General features: G+C 40.6%; 1 long non-coding RNA gene across 1 annotated transcript; it reads right to left on the bottom strand.

Annotated features, from left to right (window-relative positions):
* Positions 1-6,991: 6,991 nt before the first annotated feature.
* On the bottom strand, positions 6,992-7,822 carry LOC140591820 (uncharacterized). Its single transcript, XR_011992118.1, has 3 exons — positions 7,687-7,822; positions 7,379-7,583; positions 6,992-7,272 (listed from the first exon to the last, which is right to left on the bottom strand). It is a non-coding gene; the product is annotated as an uncharacterized lncRNA (long non-coding RNA).
* Positions 7,823-12,559: the final 4,737 nt, after the last annotated feature.

Here is a 12,559-nt window from a genome sequence, read left to right on the forward strand (position 1 = left end):
TGGGTACATGGTGGTCATAAAGGGATGGACATGGTCAGAAACAATGCTCAGGTAGGCCGTGGCATTTAAACGATGCCCAATTGGCACTAAGGGGCCTAAAGTGTGCCAAGAAAACATCCCCCACACCATTACACCACCACCAGCAGCCTGCACAGTGGTAACAAGGCATGATGGATCCATGTTCTCATTCTGTTTACGCCAAATTCTGACTCTACCATTTGAATGTCTCAACAGAAATCGAGACTCATCAGACCAGGCAACATTTTTCCAGTCTTCAACTGTCCAATTTTGGTGAGCTCGTGCAAATTGTAGCCTCTTTTTCCTATTTGTAGTGGAGATGAGTGGTACCCGGTGGGGTCTTCTGCTGTTGTAGCCCATCCGCCTCAAGGTTGTGCGTGTTGTGGCTTCACAAATGCTTTGCTGCATACCTCGGTTGTAACGAGTGGTTATTTCAGCCAAAGTTGCTCTTCTATCAGCTTGAATCAGTCGGACCATTCTCCTCTGACCTCTAGCATCAACAAGGCATTTTCGCCCAACGGGACTGCCGCATACTGGATGTTTTTCCCTTTGCACACCATTCTTTGTAAACCCTAGAAATGGTTGTGCGTGAAAATCCCAGTAACTGAGCAGATTGTGAAATACTCAGACCGGCCCGTCTGGCACCAACAACTATGCCACGCTCAAAATTGCTTAAATCACCTTTCTTTCCCATTCTGACATTCAGTTTGGAGTTCAGGAGATTGTCTTGACCAGGACCACACCCCTAAATGCATTGAAGCAACTGCCATGTGATTGGTTGATTAGATAATTGCATTAATGAGAAATTGAACAGGTGTTCCTAATAATCCTTTAGGTGAGCATATATGCTATGTCTAGATCTCCTGGGGAAATCAAGAGTGTTGCCCACAAACATTGTTCAGCTTTTGGCCTAACATGGTCCTTGCGTGTTTTAAAGTTGCGTGAAGTGGAGTGAGGAGCATTCTGAACATCAAACTATTTTAAGATAAATTGTCTGTAACAGGAAATTTAGTTTCTCAATTTATTTCTTATATATTATTTTGTTAATTATTGAGTTCAAAGTTTTGTAGTAAATGGTGATATTGTCATCAATTTGGTGATAATGCGAGCCAAACATTTCTCGAAAATGACATTTGCATACAGTAAGTAAAACATTCTGAAATCATATTTCTATTTTATTCTGCTGCTGCTTACATGTTTACATCTCTGTCTCTCTCGCTCTCTCTCTCCAGGACAGTGAAAGTAGGACTATTTACCCTTGTTTATGTAGCTGTAGGATGGCCATAATATAGTTTCAATCCGATATCGATGTAATGCTTGTCTGTGATGATTGGTTAACATATTGATTGGTGTATTAATATAGCTGGAAAGTAATAAAACCCATTGCAATCAAGTATACAGTGCCTTATAAAAGTATTCAGTTATCATAATTTTACTCAATTACAAAGGATAGTTAAACGTTTTCCAAATGAGCATTTTATTGCATTTCCAAAGGCACTGTAACTTATTTCTGTGCCAACATTAAAATTAAATAAACTTATGATTTAATGTCGATATGAGATGACAAATTATTCACAAATGATACAGAGGTGCCACTCATTTCCACATACAGTAACTCATCACAATTGGGTGCCACTGTGCTTTTTAATGAAAAGCTGATAAAACTTAAAATGTGGTTCGGTCATGTGTGTAGTCTGTGTGTAGACAAGGAAACAGAGGCATAGTAGCTGTTATTTTTTTATTCCAAAGTCATCCAATTTGCTATTTTCCTTACATACCCACCCATTCACTCACTCACTCACTGACCCACCCACCCATTCACACACCCAAGTCTTCCGTAAGGTGTTTGCAGAACTCGCTGCAGAACCCAGGCTGTGTGAAGTTCCCCTCGTCTTCCACGCCCAATGTAGCCTATGGGACAATAAATAATAAGCAAGCATACTTAGTATCAAAACAGAGCAACAATGTTTTTCATTGCATACTTTCAAGAAAATATTCAGGACCTGACACACAATCAATTGTTCTGGTGACTTTTTTTTTGCAACCACTGACTTCAGCAACAATTGTCAACATTCTTACACAGTATGCATACCTGGTAAGCTGTTCTTATAAGTCTCTAGACAGTGCTGGCAGCATTCCAGGCGATACAATCGTCGGAATTGTGCTTGATAGGCCGCACTGTACAGTTTCCATGGGACTACACCTGTAGGTTTCAAATTTAAGAATGATTCATTAGAGTAAAATCCCTTGTTAATGGGAATACAAACATCCTAACTCAAAGGGTATTCAAATATCATAATATGTTTTATACCTACTGTCAAGCCACTGAAAATGCGCTCGGGCACGGAATGTTTCCCTTCCGACTAAGTCCCAAAAAAAGGTGACAAACAAGTGACAGCTTTAAAAAAGCTTTGTCACCCTCGAACAGGACTACTTCTAAAAGGATATCCTCCAGGACGTCGAGGGGGATCTGTGAAAGAAATCATACAAGCACGCAAATATTATTTTACAATAGTTCTGTAATATAACAAAAACAGACAAAAATAGCATGACTTCTACATTCCAACTCCAACTGCTTAAAATGAAGCTCATTGTTTTCACATTTTTGTAGGGTACAGCACAGTAAGCACAGAGAAAAAAAGAGAAAAACAGCAGGTTCAGCTGTAAGATCAGCTACATAAATACCTGTTCAATGGAGATGGAACCCATTCCTCCTCCTCTACCATCTGTGCTTTCAACACATTGAATTTTCCTAAAAGAAATTATATTGTCACAACTATTGTAAAACTATGACATATTGTAATGGTATCACATAGAGTTGACTCCACCTGAGGGCACAGGTGTAAAACAATTTGATCACGTTGGGCACCAGACCTGGAAAAAGGCAGTCATGATACTACCAGCTTGTCAGACTGAAAGGCTTATATGCATATGGGTCAGAACAATGCATCAGAGTGATAAATATTACAGCATCAACTTTGTAAGGTGTATCAATCCCCACTAGGGTTGTAACGGTATACCGGTATGGCGGTTTATTGTGATATTGACATGTACGATTATCATATCATGCACATTTGCCTATCCGCGGTTTGGAAAAAAAAAAAAGAAACCAGATCTCACCTGCGCTGCTGTGTATATGCAACTTCTTTCCGCTTTACTGCTTAGACTCCACCCATAAATGCACAGCGGCGAAAATGTCCGATAGTGGCTGCAAATTCTAATCTCTATTTCCCGCCGAAAAAAAAATTAAAATCTGCAGTATGGGAATATTTTGGGTATCCGAAAAATGATCGTGGGGTGGATATCCAGTTTGCAAGAAATGTGGACGAACAGTGGCCGCAAAAGGAGGAAATACGTCGAACATGTTCTCCCATATTCGCGAACACCATCCCTCCGTGAAGATAAAGGTAAGTTCCATTTATAACTTAAAGCCGTATTATTTCTGTGATGCAGAGGGAATCCCGGAATCCAGTCATGTAATTGGAGTCAATTACAGTATAATTCAGATGCCACGTAAAATGTCCGATTTGATAGATAGATGGATGAATAAATCAAAATATAGCTGTGCAGCAAATTAAATCGCGATGTGCGTCTGTGAATATACAGCGCAAAAAGGCTGCCGCTTGCTCATTAACCAACTACCCCCCCCACACACACACACACACACACACACACACACACACACAGCGGCACAGATGATTATTTTGTCCTCCAGGTTCGTGTGCCGCCCCCCATAGAATCCCTCCCGGCGCCCTCCCAACTTCATCCCTTATCGTCTCCGCTCGCCCATCCTCTAGAAAAACGCTTTATTTAGATTATTTTTGTTTTCCTCCAAGTTCGTGTGCCGCCCCCCACGTGACATGAAAAAGTGCCGCCCCGGGCGGCTGCCCCGTTCGCCCATGCCTAAAACCGCCACTGCATGATGGTCATGGTTTTTAAAGCGTCTGCTGTCTCATTCACTATGTGAAGACGTGAACACATGAACATATCCAGAGCTACTCTCAAGAGAACACTTAATGATCATTTTATAATTTTATTTAAAAGAATAATCATCAAATACACTAACTGAAAACTCATAGGTGTTTAGTACAAGTGGACACATTCTCTCACCTCAGCGGTCAAGATTGAGCCCTGAAAATCTCAACATGCTTACATTTCTTCATCATAATCTGACCTGAAAAAAAGCAAAGAAATGCATGCTGCTATGATAATCTCAGGAAAATATTAACAAACATGACCCTGCACATATTGCTCTCCCATATATGCTGTTAAAGAGGAAGGACAGTTTGATTTATTCTTGTCTAATATAAAGAGAAATAACTTATTCCTTATTTTGTTCAAATGGGAGATGCGCAGCTTTATTTTATTTATTTTTCCCCCAAAAGTTAGACTCATACTTCCATAAGTTTTTTTTATTTTCATTAAAAAAAAGTTTGTTACAATAAACCATGTTCATCCAAAAACCATATCTCTTTTTATTCATTTAAGGGTCATTGTAGCTGATGATTATACTAATAATAATGATAGTTTAATACCGTATACCACGAAACCGTGATATTTTCTGAGACGATTATCATACCGTGAAAATCTCATACCGTTACAACCCTAATCCCCACCTTCAGATCAGATCACTAAGACCAATTAATCTGACTCCATTAAATTATGCTGCTGTTTGTAATAGGGTCAGTGGTGGCCTAATGGATAGGGAAGTGCACTTGTAATCGAAAGGTGCCACTGAAGTACCCTGAGCAAGGTACCACCCCCAAGCACTGCTCTCCTCTGCAATGTCATGGTGTCATATAGGTTAAATGCAGAGTACACATTTTGTTGTTGTGCACTGTGTGCTGTGGTGTGTCAATGACAACTAATCACTTCACTTATATGCCATGCACTACGAGGCATCACAGAAAATATTTAAAAAGTATGACACAAAAGGAATTGTATTACTGATTAATGAATAGTTTGTTTCCAAGTTATAAATAATATAATAACCGATACATTAGATGTTAAAAGTTATAACACCCATAAACAATGACAACTGTATTACATGAAATGGTTGCCAATTGTTAAATGGTTTCCAAATTTGCGACTAAGAGAGCCCATGCGGCAATCAATCAAATGAGTCAATCAATATATAAACAAACAAACAAATACGGAGGAACAAAACATAAAACATGCACCTCTGAGTCTCTGATTTCCGATCGGGCACTTGTGTGCTCCAGATGTGGTAGTCCCCAGCAGTCATCACTGCACACTGGTAGATCTCCTGTCATACATATCAGACCATGCATGAAAATATTAACCAAATAAGTGTTTCACCACATTTCTGTGATACTGAGCCATCTTATGAAGCATATAACACTTTCTTAGGGTGGCTGAAGGTTGGTATACATTTAGCTGCAGATCAAGTACCCACTGCAAACATACATAAGTATACATATTCTAAAAAACATGGATGTGTTAAGGTTTTTATTAAGTTGTACAACCAGGCCCTCAAAAAATATATATTGTCTTCATACCAGGGGATGCTGCAGTTGTCATACCATGAGCTGGTGCTGCTGTTGTTGTTTGTGCTTGTTCGGCTGGTGCTTCAGCTGGTGCTGCAAAAAAGCACATTTTAAACCAAATGATTTAGAATGAGTTAAATCGGTTGTACTGCATGCATTTCTCATCAACGCTATGCTGTCTAGCATTTCTGACACATTTGTAAGTTATAGCTTTATGATCTTTCAAATTGCAAAATAAACATGAGGAATCACCTACAATTAAAAGACAAATATAACTTCACGGCACCGGACAGCAAAATTACATAAACATGACATAAACATGACATTACCACTAATAATTTAGAATGAGGGTGGAATACATACCCAAAACTGTCTGACCATTGGAATTTAACTGTATGTCCACTCCTTTGCCCAATCTCTTCTTCATGCTTTCTATGGTTCTTGAATTTCTAGCATTGTTGTAGTGACACAAAATATTTCGCATCAAAAAGACATGCGATGAGGGAGTCATCATGTTGAGAAAATGATTGTTTTTCCTCATTCCAGCTGGAAGAGCACACGGGCTGTTGATCCAACCACGTAACTCTGGGACCAGTTCCACCTTTCGCAAGACATCCCTGGCATCTTCTGAGTTTGCCTCATGAAATCTATCATAAAGAGCATAATGCTCAGACGATCCAGTTATAGGGTGGCCATTTTCATCAGGAACTGGCTTCTTGGTGACTAGCCATGGCAAGCTCACTTTTATCTGTCCAGTAGTGGCACATCTGATGTTATCTTCAGTAGGCTCAAGTAACCTACCCCCATGAGGTTTGAAGGGTAATGATTCTGGATCTCTTAGGTTGGTATGTGTTGCCAACCCTCTCGCAAAATCATATAATACAATGTTTGGAAAATGTTTCATCGACAATAAAAGGTCAGCAAAGTCCCGGGGGCTCTCAGCCCTTATGTTGAACTTAACACCATACACCACAGCACAAGGACAGGTGACCACAGCCCATCCACCTGTTTAAGGAAACTGTAAATCAGAGTGCAACCATTCCAAGTAATGAAACTAAGAACTGTCTGTAAAAACGGTCTCTCAGTAATAGAACACAACTTACCAGAAGCTCCCCAGATCTGTGAAAACACCTTATCATAACTCGCTCTGTTCTTCATTTCTTGTTGAAGTCTCGTTACCAGGTCCATCCGTGAGCCTTTGGGGTCTATGCCACACTGTCGGCACAGAGCACGCACAGCTTCCATCTATAATGAACATTAGTATAGTTGGTCTGGCGTGGTTCAAAAACACACATCTTTGACAAAACTGACAAAAATTGACTTAAGTTCAGTACCTTGAGCTTAAGAAGTTCATCAGTCAGTCGGTCCTCTGTGAGGTTAAACTCAGATTCCTCCTTTGCACTACAAGCAGAATACACTTCTTTGTATTCAGTGTTGAGTACAACATCCCTATCTCTTGTGTGAGGACCAATCCACGGAGCCCAACTATGGTAACTGGGATGGACGACAAATGGGTTTGACTTGTTGCCTTTAAATGATGTTAGAAAATATTATTAACATAACAGTACATTATTCCACGATAAACAAAGTAAATGCTAGAATACTGTCATCCCACCTAGAACATTGTGCGGACTGTACTTACTTGGGACCAACCCACGGCTGATCATTTCAAGGGAAACCATCTCCCAGAAATTTTCAACACTTACCTTTCCATCAAAAGTCTGAGATGGTTCCTCAATGCTGCTCACTAAGGAAAGCAAGACTTAAGTAAGCATGTTCCAAACAGTCATAGCTGGATATGTGGTGCTTGAAACAATGTAAGACTAAGAAAATGAATAAATGTGTTCACTTACCAGGCATGCTAAAAACGCCCTTCTCATGAAGGTCCATCACAACAGATACTGGATGATAACCACACGATACACAAGCATATGTGTAACCGAGGTCTGACAGTGCTTCAAAGCTTAAATAAGCCTGCAGGACCCTTTCCCTGGATGGATAGGTTTTACCAGAGGTCTTCTCCAACACATCCATGGCACTCCCTACTGCCTGATGAGTCTGTGAAATTGATGTATGACATTTAAAGGCTTTACAATATATTATTTTGATAAAGTATTCGTAATTGTTTTAAATGATTAAAACAACAGAACATGGTTCCTACCTGAAGTGTATTGCGTAGAAAATGGCACATGTATATGGACAGAAGTGTGTGGTCATCGAAATTGTGGACACCATCAGTCCACTCCTGGTATCGATATGCCATACCACACCTGTAGCACCATTTTCTGTACACTGAAATTCCTAATGGACACAAGCACCAGTAAATGTTACACATTTATCTTTCACCATTTTACACTGTGACATGTCTCTATACTTTGCACAGTACTAAAAGCCAGTGTATGAAATTATCTCAGTAAGCATACAAGTGTGAATTGCTGGGAAGGAGGCTAAGCTGCTGATAGTGGAAGTCATGGCTACACTGACATTTACAGTACATGTAGTGAGTAATGAAATGTTAAAATATCGATAATAAATATTTAAATAAAGAGAGAACATACCTTCTATGACATCAGTGATTGTTAGGATTTTAGCCTTAGATGTAATCAGCACAGGTTCGCTTAGAGGAGTGGGCTCTAAACATTCTGAGCAAAAGGTTTCTGATGGTATGAAGTGCACAGGGAAATGAATGGTCTTGACCACGTCTGAGGGGAAAATCGCAGGCAGTTTCTTCTTATGAAAAATGTATTGAACCATCCGCGACAGATTTTTGCCTTCAGGTGAGTATGGAGCTCCTTCTTCTAGGTCAAAACTTTCCATGTCAATTGGAAAATGTTCTGTGATGTTCTCCTCCACACTTCTGGTTTTTCTGAAGAGTGCCTGGTCTGTTTCAAATAAATGCCACTTGGCAACATATTTAGGTATGCATGACTGCCTTGGGTTCGCGCAAGGACAATGCCATGAAATGATTTTAGAATTGTACCTTACCACCACTCTGCCAAGCCGGCTGTAATAGGAGATAGTTGACTCGTATACAGAAATGTGCTTTTTGTAGGGGGGTCCACACACAGTCACCAGACAGGACAACGGGACTCCTGCATCATTTGCTTCTCTCTGACGTACCAAACACCTTTCCTTTTTGTCTTCCCCAAACCACTTGTCATGTACCATCACCTGCAAAACATCCTCTGTAAGTGATGGAGTGTCCATTCTGGCTGGAGGGCAGTACACGAGGGACTGAATGTGGTGGCACTCAAATGGACGAAGGTTTGACCTCTCTGCAAACTCTGCATTAATTCTGCAGATATCCAGCTCACACATTGTTTTTTGTTCAGGACCCCATGTCCTTTTAATGACACGTACTGGTGTGCTGGGTGCTATAAAAGACTTTGCTACTGCAAACACTCCATTTGTGTAATCAACACACTGAGCACTGAGGTGGTTCTGTGCCGTAATGTCCATTTTGATGGGAGTGTGACGTCTTCGAAGATGTATCCGTTGGTTCCGTCTATTAAGGATTAGGCCACAGCTAGTACACTTCACTGTTTTCTGCTTTCTTTGGGTGAGAGGGTGGTAGTGCTGGTGCTGCTGAGGAGCCAGGATCAGAGGAACATGAAGAAAGTGAGGGGTGGAGGATGGGGACTGGGGGAGGGGGACATGCAGCTTCAGAAGCAGTAAAGGAGGGAGCAGGAGAGGCGGGAGGTGACTGATGCGCTTCCGTTGTGGTTGGCTTGGTTTCACTGATGCATTGGGATACATGATGTTTAAACTGGTCTTTGCGTATTATTGTTTGGCTGCAATAAAGACAATGAAAGTGTCCTGTGGGTCTGCAATAATTGTTGCATTTGCTGATGAAGAAACCTGCAAGACGGCAACATGAAGACCAAAGCTATCAACAGAAAAGAAAGGTATACACAGAACGGGACTGGGGGAGTGAGGTCAGGAGTAGCTGATCAGAAAGTTACAGTGTCAAACAAAACACAAACATAGGTAAATTAGCTTACCAATATTCACATGACTTCAGGGACTCCCACTAAGGAACTCCACATCATTTTGTCTATCTTGATTGTAAGAAGTGCATTCTACATTTAAGCATGTGTATGTTTTAAAACCACCAAAATCAATAGACCAATAAACATCATTAGGAATTACCTCTATGCTGTACTGCATGTCTCACGTGGCTCTGAATGTGTGTTGTAAATTTGAATTGTTGGTCAGTTGCATAAGTGCAGCATGGGCATCTGAACACACCGTCTAGGCAAAACCTTGTTGCATCAGGACTGGCCTGTAAATGCGTTGGATGCTTTAAAACATAAACAATAAAACATTGTGTAAACTTACTGTTACTCTGAGGTGCACGCTCATTCTAACAACATAACATGCATGCAGAAGTAATGCAGCTTGTAAGGTTATCAGGCTGTGATATCGATAAAACATCTTATAGAGCATTCATATCATCAGCATTAACTTGAGTATCCTGAGCATCATAATATAGCCTAAACATCTGCATAATTAACAATCATAATATACTATTTTTACATAAATACCATTGAGGTTGTTGGTGTAATTTAATAATATATCGGTCACATACTCCATAACTCTTAATAAAACAATTCGGTCATCATAATCAGAAAAACTCAAAAGCACCTGTCGTAGTCTGTTTTCTACATATGCATTTGTGATAAATATTTTGCAATATTGTCATATAATTTTTAGGACATAAGGCCCAGACCTGCGGTCCCTGAAACAAAAGAGAAACAACCTAGCAGCAAAACGTACCGTCTGCGTTTTCTAGTGTTACGCCCTAAAACAAAACATATATACATGATTTATTTATTCAAATTTCATTTTAGTCTATTCAATGTGTTACCCTTCTCATGTTCTGAATCGAAGGGCATTTCAAGTCCGGAAATTTTAACTAGAGACACAATATTTAAGTAGAGGCATACCCAATTTCATTTTAGTCTATTCAATGTGTTACCCTTCTCATGTTCTGAATCTAAGGGCATTTCAAGTCCGGAAATTTTAACTAGAGACACAATATTTAAGTAGAGGCATACCCAAGCGAAACAAGAGAAAGTGTGAAACAAGCACAACTACTTTAGCCCAAGTTTTTAAAAATGAGAAAAAGCCGTAATCAGTTTAACAGTTTTATTTCAATGTCAAAGAGAAAAAAAAACACTTCACCAAAGGCGAAGATCCATCCATAGCGGCTCTGGGTCCCGTCAGCGTAGCACAAAGCTAGCGTGATCTAGGCTGCCATTATCCAAGAAGCAGGGCCAGGCGCGTGCCACCCGTTTGAACAATGCGGGCGAAATAACTGCCTTATGGGATGCGAAGCTTGCGCATGCGCAGTGACGCAGACGCGCCTTTCAAAATGGCGGCGGCAGCAACACACGCGAAAGATCGATCTCCTGTATTTTCTTAGTTTTATTCTAAACAAGATGCCCCGATTTCATTTAAATACATTTAATAGCTGTAGGAACTAGTGAGCGGTATTTAGCAACATGCTATGTTAGAATAATGCCATCAAACGTGTCTGTTAAGCATATCACAGCGGACATACACGGAGGAAACATGGGGTAGAATCAAACAGGCCACAGGCTTTGAGATAGGCTGGCTCCCCAAGCTATTGCCCCCATTTAGCCCGAATGTCATAGACCTCTCCCCCCCCCCCCCCCCACATCCTGACAAAGATGTATTTAGTTGTATTTTGTTATCAGGGTGATCGTCCGTTCGCAGGCCACTTTGGCCATGTGGTGTAGTCATAAACCGTCGCGGATGTTTACCCGAAACCGGGGCATCAAACAAAGAATAAGGATTCCTTAGACAACCCATTTCAAAATATGGCAGCAACAAACGGAGTGCCCAGTTATTTCAAATAAACCATGACCTTTTTTTTTAAAGTATTGAAGCACTTTTCTACCAATGTGAATAATAAACATTTTAGACAAAAAAAATCAACGAATAACGCTGGTAATTCGTTGTCAAAATGAGCGTACGGCATTAGCCCAGAAGAGGGGTGGCAATTTGCATATGTGAAAGCCTATGTGAATGAGACACAGGTCCAAAACTTTTAACTAGAGACACAATATTTAAGTAGAGGCATACCCAAGCGAAACAAGAGAAAGTGTGAAACAAGCACAACTACTTTAGCCCAAGTTTTTAAAAATGAGAAAAAGCCGTAATCAGTTTAACAGTTTTATTTCAATGTCAAAGAGAAAAAAAAACACTTCACCAAAGGCGAAGATCCATCCATAGCGGCTCTGGGTCCCGTCAGCGTAGCACAAAGCTAGCGTGATCTAGGCTGCCATTATCCAAGGAGCAGGGCCAGGCGCGTGCCACCCGTTTGAACAATGCGGGCGAAATAACTGCCTTATGGGATGCGAAGCTTGCGCATGCGCAGTGACGCAGACGCGCCTTTCAAAATGGCGGCGGCAGCAACACACGCGAAAGATCGATCTCCTGTATTTTCTTAGTTTTATTCTAAACAAGATGCCCCGATTTCATTTAAATACATTTAATAGCTGTAGGAACTAGTGAGCGGTATTTAGCAACATGCTATGTTAGAATAATGCCATCAAACGTGTCTGTTAAGCATATCACAGCGGACATACACGGAGGAAACATGGGGTAGAATCAAACAGGCCACAGGCTTTGAGATAGGCTGGCTCCCCAAGCTATTGCCCCCATTTAGCCCGAATGTCATAGACCTCTCCCCCCCCCCACATCCTGACAAAGATGTATTTAGTTGTATTTTGTTATCAGGGTGATCGTCCGTTCGCAGGCCACTTTGGCCATGTGGTGTAGTCATAAACCGTCGCGGATGTTTACCCGAAACCGGGGCATCAAACAAAGAATAAGGATTCCTTAGACAACCCATTTCAAAATATGGCAGCAACAAACGGAGTGCCCAGTTATTTCAAATAAACCATGACCTTTTTTTTAAAGTATTGAAGCACTTTTCTACCAATGTGAATAATAAACATTTTAGACAAAAAAAATCAACGAATAACGCTGGTAATTCGTTGTCAAAA

This window comes from Paramormyrops kingsleyae, chromosome 6 (assembly GCF_048594095.1).
Source record: "Paramormyrops kingsleyae isolate MSU_618 chromosome 6, PKINGS_0.4, whole genome shotgun sequence".
Taxonomy (NCBI): Eukaryota; Metazoa; Chordata; class Actinopteri; order Osteoglossiformes; family Mormyridae; genus Paramormyrops; species Paramormyrops kingsleyae.